Raw genomic sequence first — 8,326 nt, forward strand, 5'->3', positions numbered from 1 at the left:
GTTATTTACTTTTAAATGTAAGAAATAAATAAATGTTTGAATGAATGTGTAAATGTAAGGAATGATAGTATTGATGGATGTAAGTGTGTGGGTGTGTGTTTATGTCAGTGTGTGTGTATCCGCCACATACCCTTTACCTAGATTGCGCACCCCCTGGCCCCTCGCCCCGCACAACCCGAGCTCAACCCCCCGCTCCCCGCCGCGCCACTCGTATGTGATAGTTAAATGAAAGCTCTGCTGTGTATTCGTAACAACGGAACCGTAAATTATACAGCCTCTTTACATATGAATAAAACGTAGGAGAGAACATCCGAGAACATGTTGAATGCAAGTACGTAAAATGAAATGTGCTAATGAGGACACACGAGTAAGCCGTCAGGAGCGACTGATTGAGTCGGTGTTGCCGCACTAGCGATGCCGACACTGCGATTCTTCGCTGCATACTGTACGTGTGTCAGTGACAAGTCGGTGAAACAACGGGACCTTGGGAATATATACATATATACTATATATAACTATGACTATATGTCAATGCCAAAAAACTGCCACATGATCCTTTGCAGACCATTACCTTTTCAAATAAAGAAATTTCAATGTAAATTAACAAAGTATTCATAGAAATATCTGTGTAATTAGCTAAATAAATAAAATAGAGTTTGGATGATGGTGAACGTGCGTAGCGTGATTCAACGATAGATTAGTTTAATCCAAATAAACGCAAACAACTAAATTACAAAATTAATGAGACCTTTATTAAATTAAATCAGAGCCTAATAGTGAGCAACAGAGTCGTGAGCTCCCAACTACCAGCCATACTATGTCGCAATTAAGCGACAAGCTTACTGATTTTTTCTCTTCTTTTTAACAAACTTAATCCCAGAAAATTACAATATTGTTTATAAAGTCGTCGAATTAATTTAAAATAAAAATACAGCAGACAAATAAAAATATACATTTTTAGTGTTATTATTGTTTAAAACAATGAAACTGAAAATGTTAGCTCAACAGAAAATGATAAAAAAAAACTAGAAGCATTCTCTAAAATGTCTTTCGCTTGAGCCGCAGCGGCGCGAGGGCGCGAGGGCGCGACGAGCGACGAGTTTCCAGGTCAATGGCGTGCTCGTGAGCGGCAAAAGAAGATATAATTCCCGTCGACACTAATAAACCTAATCCAAGTGGCTTGCCCTCACTCCATTCCTCTGCACAAGGACGCTAAGCGCTAAACATTGTAACTTAGCACTGCTTTGTTTAATTAAAGCTATCAATCGCAACTTAAGCACAAGTTATGCACATACGACTGTCTCACTTAAACCAGGAATTTGCAGACGACGATTTGGAATTGTGATTACAAAAAGTCATTGTGTAGTACAGCGACTTTGAAATATTTCTTAATAAATTAAACATATCTTAAATCACAACAATTGTTTTACGAATTGAGTAAAAAGGTGTACATATGTGCCTGAATAAATTAATTAACATGTTTATACTTACGATCTACGTTACATCTGATGAGGTCGACTGAGGCGTAACTGAGATTATTGTGTACACTTAAAAAAGGATCCAGTAAACAAGCAGTGGAGTTACAAGAACTAATTGATATATGTGTAAGAAAAGACATTTCTGAGTCTTGAATTGTTACGACGATGTAGATAGAACACGTTTTTAAACTCTTTAAATAATTCGAAACGTAGCTCAACAATAATGCAATAAAATGACACGAATACAAAGGACAACAAATTGCTGGTTGTAAATTCAGTTTGTTGGGATGGTAGCCTCTAACGTGGTTGTAAATTATACTTTTATAATATTACGAAACTAGAATAATATAGCAACAACTTTACGACACTTTTACAGTTGTCGTAGAGTGTGCGGAGACAACCACTCACAACTTGTGCAATGAAATCAAACATTTAACTGTTTCAGAATCGCTTTCGACAAACGTAGTTCATGTCACACACACACACACACACACACACAGACAGACTCTGGCAGACAACTCTCTATCTTTGAACATTTACCTTATTTACTTACTACGAAACTTTTCACTATTTTACTGTTGACAAATATATTTCGTTCACGTTTTTACGATATTACATTTTGTAAAATCGCCAGAGTAAAAAGCATAATGAAGAATGCGGATATAAATTTATTATGTCGTTATCTTGTTTGTCAAATGTAAGATTTTTTTATGAATCTTTAGTTGTTTTTTTTTTCATTAGAAACAGGAAGGAAAGTTGTTATTCTTTGGTAATATCGCGTAGGTTCCCCTTTCAACTTCAAAATTGTCTCTTATTCAAAAAAAATAAGAAGTAGAACAACAAGTAGAATAAGCATTTCAGTAGAAACGCTATAAACAACACATTTATTTAACTTGAACTTGTACAATATAACGATATCTCGAAGAAGAACATTTTCAAGAAATCCTTCATCTAATTGTTTTAATTATAAGCGGTAACGTTCAGTCATACCGAGAATTATGAAAAACAAAATTAATCAAAATATCAACATTTATTTATAATATAATAATTTCTCTGGAATTTACATGCAATTAATTATAATTGAGTAATTTAATTCGTATCATGAACTCCATCTACAATTATATAAAAAGTTCTTAGAATCACTTTCATTTAAATTGAATCGTTTTGAATTCGCGTATAAATTTCAATGTTTTAATAAATATTTATTAAAATATGGGTTCATTACTTAACTGCATTTGTCTAAGATTTTCTGTAAACTAGATTTTTATAATAAAATGCTACTATTTTCTTTCTTGTACACAAAAATTATATTTTTTAAATATAAGTAAGTGAATTTGGTGGAATGCAGAACTCGCTTTGTTGTAGGCAATAAATATTGCGCTCGTCGGCAAGTTTCGTAATAAAATCAACATTCGGCTATAACAGGTCGCTTTCAGCAACGTGTTATTCCGCCGACAGTAATTGCAGACAAGCGCCCCCCTGTGTCGAATATTGCCGACCTATTTCCCTTTACTAAGAAACTTTTAGCATTCAAATGTTTAATACTTTTATTTATTCGGCCTCTCGTTCGTTGAAAGAGTTTCAAAGGTTTTAAGTTGTCACGGAGCGAGCGGCGGTGAGGCGGCGGCGCGGCGGGGAGAGGGTGAGAAGTGCTAGAGACGCCGCCGTCAGCCGACTCGATCGTGCGAGGTGAGTGCCGCCGCGGGAGCTCCTCGGAAATCGTGGCTTACGTAACCCTCACCTGAATTTTCCTTTTGTGTGTACTTTAAAAATTCGAACTTGGCAACACCATTGAATTTTTAAAATTAATTTTGCATGGGTGGAAATAAAAGGAAACCAAAAACTCGATTTTTTTCGATCAACCGAAAATAAGTGAGATCTTAGTTTCCTTAATCGTCCCAAACATTACTGCCTAGTATGTATGTACAACGACAAAATTTTAGTTTAACTTTTAATTCCTGTTAATTTGTTTAGCTATTTTTAACAAATCGGTTCAACTGGATGCATTCGGGTCAGTTAACTGGGTCAGCGCAACCCGCAACACACAAAATTAACAAAATAATAAAACATTTCAAGAAGTATATTTTTGTATTATTTTTATGATTAGAATATTTGTCAAGTTGTATTTTGTAACTGACATTACGGCAACTTTTTTCTATTCGATGAACACAAAAAATATAAAACTTGTGGGTATAAATCAATCAAAAATAATTGAATCTTAAAATTTGATCGTAAAACCGAGGCCTGTAAAAACCATTACCGTGAAAAGCAAAGCGCTGTTCTCCAATAACAGAAGCCTTTTAATATAAAAAATAACTCACTACATTTTCTACGAAAAACAAACGCACAGCCTATTTCTTAAATGAAAGTCTCGTCACGGCCTTCGTCGAACTGTTCTAAAGACGGACAATTTTGTTTACGTTTTAGATTTATGTTAATGCTTCATTTAACAAATTAGTTGTAATTTAATAATCAGTACAATATTTCTACGAGTCTAGAAAATTCAGTGCGCATTAATAACGAGTAAAGTCATTTGCCCTGATGCAGGACACTCACGTTTTGCGAGGCGGTGCTAACACCAGGTTAGCTGACCTAACCTATCCGACAGAACCGAGTTTCAGGGAATACATTTTGTCACACAGTTTTGTCACACACCCCCCAGAGTTTGGCAGTTTGTGTCATATTATGAAATATAACACTTAAGGGGCAAGTGGTACATATTGTCGTATCCTTAGTGTCTCGCATAGTAACATCGTCGCTTAAGATGACAGAGCGGGGAAAGCACTTAGCCTAAACCACACCTAAGGAGTCTCGAGAGAGTCTTCGCTCTAGGCTGCTACGTTTAAATTACCGCATTGGGAACTAGTAGGTGGCAAGTCTTCACATTTCGCTACCATGTTATAAAAGCAATGTCATACTTGATATTATATTCGTCAGTTTCAGACCTAAGTCAACAATAGCTTTTTTACCTAGCTCGCTGCACGGAAATGAAGGGGGGGAGTAAGACAGAGACAGGGGAGCGGGGAAGAACAAGCGGGAAGAAGGGCAGAATGACCTTCACCTGGACTTCATGTTTCATTAGTGATACACTCGTAACACAAAACACACGCTCGTATGAGTACCGCCGTTGGTTACACAATACAACTACAATGGAAATAGCCTTGCTCATTCTATTCATATACGTTTTATTTTCTTTTAAATTAAATGTTCTTCTAAATTTACAGTATTCTGTACCAGAATAGCTACTCAATTACCATATAATTAAACAGGTTATACTTTCATGTTGTTTCTTCTTTCTTTGTAAAAAAGTAAAGTAACATTACTTTGTCGCTGTAATGTCGAGGCGTTGTCAATTTGACGGAGGAGTTAATCATTAAAATTGCGTCGAAGTTTTCCAATTTGTATGAAGACAAAGTCCCTGCTGATAGCAGAGCGGCGGCATCATCTTTCAACGTTTACGTTACTTTTTTAAATTTAAATTCTGTCAGTTGGAATCAATCATTCGCTTTTTAATTATTTCATAATACTGTAAAGATTAGTTAGTTTACATTGACAATATTCTCAGATATCAGCACAACGGAATCTTCTATGTTCACCATCACTGCACACCATCTACTTTACAAATATCATTAAATTAGTTTTGAGAGCAAAGGCTTTGTTTGTCAGATTAATATGTTAATATGTTTTATGAAAATTAATAACATCTTGAAACATCTGGCAACACGGCAGAGCGGCAGAGCCGCAGAGCGGTAGAGATGGCTATTTGATAACAAAACTTCGTTATTAGGAATGCGTCAAAGTTTCCCAATTTATGGCAAAAGCGAAGTAATCAAGAAGTAGCAAGACGCGCTCGTCGCCCGCCCATCCTTCATACCTCTACATATCAATACAACTTTAATTTATAGTAATTACTGTCATTCGATAGTTAGGTTTAAATAAAATTTATTCTATTATGTCAATGTCATCGATATAATATTGACCAGTATAGGAAGTTACAGAATTACTTCTTAGCAGTTTATTGTTCTTGGCCAGTATAATATTTTATTTTAATCGTGTTAACCTTCTGCTGACATTTTATGTTAACATTTATATAACCTAAAGTTCTTGAAGTGAAACAACTTTAGAAAAGACTTCAAAGTGACGACTTCCGAATTGGAACTCAATACAGAATTTATTACAAAAGTTTTGGGAACTAATTTAAAATTGTTTGAAACTAATATACACTGTGTGAAGTATTGTTGGCAAATAGATGGCCGCTGGAAATTACAATCGCTGCTGTGGACTCAGAGGATCACAGGGTTGAGCCAAAAGGCTAATTGAGGACACACTTCAAGTTTCTCTGAACTCTCTAAGTGATTTCATCTATTTCTTACTTTCTCTTATAACTTTTTCTATTCGGTATTGTTTTATAATAATACTGTAGGTATTTATGTATGAATTTATTTATGAAAGTAGAATACAATTATTTGTTTAATGTTGCATTGTCATATCCCACAATAAATAGTGGTGAGCCGTTTGTTTTACACATTGTTGGTTAACGTATGATGAGATACTGATCTGATTGATTGACTGATTGGTTTGTCTGTAATATAGAACTGTTTATACATTCATTTATTTAGATGATTTTGCTATTAATATATAATAATAATTTGAAGGATTAAAGATATACGGCTTATAAAAAATATTTACATTATATTTTGAAAGAGCCATTAGAAGTTTGTAGTCCGCGAAGTGAAGGTCCCTAAACGATAACTTTGAAAGAAGAAGCGAGCCGTCCTAAACCGGGTGAACACTGAACCCGACGCGGGGATTACCAAAATTTTATCGACTTTGGTTATTCATACGGCCAAGCCGCCGCAACCCGCGCCGCGGCCCGTGCAGCCAGAGCGGTCCCAGTCACAAGGGAACGCCTTTCAATATCAATAAAGATCGTCTTTTTCGGCGGCGGCGGCGGCGGCGGCGGCGGCGGCGGCGGCGGCGGCGGCGGTGGGAAACTTTGTGAGAATAACAATTTTTGTGTGGTCGGGCATCAATTTTTCGTTTTATTACGCGTTCCCTTCGATATGGCGACGTAGAATTGAAAACCGATACTTTTTCAGCGTTCCGTGTAATCGTCTTTTATTTTTTATTACATTCATATATTCCAAATATTTTATTGAAGTAATAAAAATGAGTTAAATAATTCTTCTCGTTGTAGACATCTAGCCACATTGTAACGTAAATGTACGACGCCGTACGTGTGCTGGAATTTTCTGGAATAAAACTTTCTACATCGCTGCTGTGCGGTGCGGTGCGACTTTATATTGAACCACGGGGACAGATATTTGAACCGGCATGTTGTCACTCATGGTTCACACGATTGCAAGATACACTGTTATTGCTTTCATAAGGAATTATTTTATTTCTGTTGATAATAAGCGAGAAACATTAAAAAACGTCATTGCATATTGAACGGAGATGTTTATTCGGCGATTTTCAACATTGTTTTTGAAATATATAATCTTTCATAATGTTTAGCATCGCAAAGGGCCATGAGAAAGATATTATCGAGTAAATTGAGTCCGCGCCGGCGGTCGCGATCAGTTCCCGTGCCTTATCAGCCCTTCGCACAAGATCACAGAATACCAACTTTATTAAAGACCGTTCATAAATTTCTTTTAATGTCCCCTTACTTCCATCGGATATTGCTGTTCCTTTTGAATTTTAAGATTAATATTTCCTCCAGCTCTTTGCTTAAATCATATCGTTGATAAGGAATAGAAAAGAACTGGTTTCTGAATGTTTCTATGAGATCATAGAACTTCTTCAGTGGAAGCGTATTGGTGTAGCTTTATCTTCTGCTAAGGTTAAGTAGCACAATAAACATCGTGATTCGTATGTACGAAGTTGAACAGTAAGCAGTAGGACATGTACTCACCAGGTGGCGGCAGGTGCGCCAACACGAGCAGCGCGGCGTGCAGCGCGAGCGCGCGCGCCATGCCGCTAGCGGCCGCCCCGCCGCCCGCGCCGCATGCCCCCGCCCCCGCACCCGCCCTGCCCCGTCTCACGCCCGCGACACTAGCGCCACTAGCGCTACTAGCGGCAGCGACAAGCCACAACTCTACAAGCACCTGCAAAAAAAATCTTATGTTAGAAAATTACTTCTTGACGTCCACTGAGTATACTTATTCTATTTATAACACGTCTATCACGTGCAGTACGTACTAATTAACTTAAATTATGTTCGAATTAGCAAATGCTAGCGAGTAAAATAAAGCTCGGAAAATAGGCCATGTGATATATCATATGATTATAGTGTAGGTAACTACTAGTTCAGTTGCCACGTATGTAGCTTATAATTTTTATATTCCAAGCTGAAATTGCGATCATTCAATATTGATTTCAACGAGTAGCCTTTTCTGCCACACATTTTGTTTCATAGTAAATCTAATTAGTTTAATTGGGCAAATTTGTAAGAAATAATCGTCTCTAACCGCTCAACAAATTAATCGGCAATTTTTCCGCTGTTAGATAGATATCAAAGAGAATTCGTGGAATTGTTCGCCGCCGGAGGGCGAGCGACGAGCGGCGACTGACGCTTATTTTCTGATATATTAGTCGCTTTTGATCTCTGATTTTATTTATCTCGGAACTATTAAATCTGTCACAGAAGTTGCTTACGAAAAAACTTCGGAGTATTTCTTTCCAAAAAGAAATGTTAAATGGAAATGTACCGACATTAACTGAGCAGTGTGACAGCTCAGACAGGATAATATCTGTGAACCATTTAAAACGTCCTTAGATCTAAAAGTGGTTTAAAATTTAATTTTCACGCCAATATAACAGAACAATTTTTTTAAATTTAATTA

This window comes from Papilio xuthus, unplaced genomic scaffold (genome assembly GCF_000836235.2).
Source record: "Papilio xuthus unplaced genomic scaffold, Pxut_1.1 DF825946.1, whole genome shotgun sequence".
Taxonomy (NCBI): domain Eukaryota; kingdom Metazoa; phylum Arthropoda; class Insecta; order Lepidoptera; family Papilionidae; genus Papilio; species Papilio xuthus.